The sequence below is a fragment of the Lucilia sericata genome, unplaced genomic scaffold (genome assembly GCF_015586225.1).
Source record: "Lucilia sericata isolate MDLA Ls3-8-SP2 unplaced genomic scaffold, ASM1558622v1 Contig001587F_arrow, whole genome shotgun sequence".
NCBI lineage: Eukaryota > Metazoa > Arthropoda > Insecta > Diptera > Calliphoridae > Lucilia > Lucilia sericata.
Genome location: NW_023995506.1, coordinates 82,501 through 85,135, shown reverse-complemented (window position 1 = coordinate 85,135; position 2,635 = coordinate 82,501).

Genomic DNA, 2,635 nt, shown 5'->3' with positions numbered 1-2,635 from the left:
TCATTTATATGTCTGTTGTTGAGATCTACTAAATAGTACTTGCTGTATGTATATATTAATAATTATAATGCTGGCATTATATATTTTATCTATTTACCACAGATGAATATGTGTACATATGCTCGTACGTAAGCAGTACTCTTAAAACCCAGCAAATAATAAAATACAAATTCTTAAAGGTTTCTCAAGCCTCAGATTGAGATTATACTTGAAGTTGTTGGACTATTGAAAAATAAGGCAATTGAGTAGAAATCCCCTTAACGGCCGAGAAAGTTAAGTTTTAGACTTTAAAACAAATAAATTCTTTAAAATTTTATTTTAAAACTTTTTATATACCGGGATATATGTAAATTTTTCTATGCATGTATTGCGATTACGACCGTACAAAACGAGTAAACCATAAGTTAAGTTTAAATTCGTATCCGTAGTTATGCACGCATACTGCAAAGGGGTACAGTGGAGCCGAAGGATTAATTATGGACCGAGTTAGTTAGTTAGTTAGTTAGTTAGTTAGTTAGTTTAGTTAGTTAGTTAGTTAGTAGTTAGTTAGTTAAGTTAGTTAGTTAGTTAAGTTAGTAGTTAGTTAGTTTAGTTAGTTAGTTAGTTAGTTAGTTAGTTAGTTAGTAGTGAGTTAGTTAGTAGTTAGTTAGTTAGTTAGTTAGTTAGTTAGTTAGTTAGTTAGTGTTAGTAGTTAGTTAGTTAGTAGTTAGTTAGTTAGTTAGTAGTTAGTAGTAGGTAGTTAGTTAGTTAGTTAGTTAGTTAGTTAGTTAGTTAGTTAGTTAGTTAGTTAGTTAGTAGTAGTTAGTTAGTAGTTAGTTAGTAGTTAGTTAGTTAGTTAGTTAGTTAGTTAGTTAGTTAGTTAGTTAGTAGTTAGTTAGTTAGTTAGTTAGTTAGTTAGTAGTTAGTTAGTTAGTTAGTAGTTAGTTAGTTAGTTAGTTAGTAGTAGTTAGTTAGTTAGTAGTTAGTTAGTTAGTTAGTTAGTTAGTAGGTAGTTAGTTAGTTAGTAGTAGTAGTTAGTTAGTTAGTTAGTAGTTAGTTAGTTAGTTAGTTAGTAGTTAGTTAGTTCGTTAGTAGTTAGTAGTAGGTAGTTAGTTAGTTAGTTAGTTAGTTAGTTAGTTAGTTAGTTAGTTAGTTAGTTAGTAGTAGTTAGTTAGTTAGTTAGTTAGTTAGTTAGTTAGTTAGTAGTTAGTAGTTAGTTAGTAGTTAGTTAGTTAGTTAGTTAGTTAGTTAGTTAGTTAGTTAGTTAGTTAGTTTAGTTAGTTAGTTAGTTAGTTAGTTAGTTAGTTAGTTAGTTAGTAGTTAGGTAGTTAGTTAGTTAGTAGTAGTTAGTAGTTAGTTAGTTAGTTGTTAGTTAGTAGTTAGTTAGTTAGTAGTTAGTTAGTTAGTTAGTAGTTAGTTAGTTAGTTAGTTAGTTAGTTAGTTAGTAGTTAGTATTTAGTTAGTTAGTTAGTTAGTTAGTTTAGTTAGTTAGTTAGTTAGTTAGTTAGTTAGTTAGTTAGTTAGTTAGTAGTTAGTTAGTAGTTAGTTAGTAGTTAGTTAGTTAGTTAGTTAGTTAGTAGTTAGTAGTTAGTTAGTTAGTTAGTTAGTTAGTTAGTAGTAGTTAGTTAGTTTAGTTAGTTAGTTAGTTAGTTAGTAGTTAGTTAGTAGTGAGTTAGTTAGTTAGTTAGTTAGTTAGTTAGTTAGTTAGTTAGTTAGTTAGTTAGTTAGTAGTTAGTTAGTTAGTAGTAGTTAGTTAGTTAGTTAGTTAGTTAGTTAGTTAGTTAGTTAGTTAGTTAGTTAGTAGTTAGTTAGTTAGTTAGTTAGTAGTTAGTTAGTTAGTTAGTTAGTTAGTTAGTTAGTTAGTTAGTTAGTTAGTTAGTTAGTTAGTTAGTTAGTTAAGTTAGTTAGTTAGTTAGTTAGTTAGTTAGTTAGTTAGTTAGTTAGTTAGGTAGTAGTTAGTTAGTTAGTTAGTTAGTTAGTTAGTTAGTAGTTAGTTAGTTAGTTAGTTAGGTAGTTAGTTAGTTAGTTAGTAATTAGTTAGTAGTTAGTTAGTTAGTAGTACAAGTCATTACCATGTTTTGGTGGGATTATTATATTTTGTTACAAAACTCTAAATAACTAAACTTCCTTTCGCTTTCAAAACTAATATTCCTAAATAAATCTTCTCAATTAATACACTTTAATCCTATCACTAAATGAAAATCTCCCAAACCCACTGTTTTAGGCACTATGACTGCAATATTTCATTATGTTGTAGTCTTATTTGTAGCTAGTAAACACACACATACACTGAAAATGATCCAGGTAATTAATATTAAAATTAATTGTAAGAACTAAAAAGCACCAACAACAACAGTAAATAACCCATTATATATGCTTCAAAATTTTGTTATTTTTTACCTTTTATTACGTTTTCACATTTCCACAAATCCAACAAAATGAGATGCCATATAAATTTCGTTATAAAAGCTTAAAAATGCATATAAAATGAGATAGACGGACAGAAAGATATACAGATAGTGAGTAGAATTCATTCACTATTAACACATGTGTACACAAACATACATAAGTACACACACTCACGTGCAGGTGCAAAAATGTTTAAAATAGGGGAACCACAGAAATGAAAAAGCAAAGGGTGTTTCAAATAAAGGGG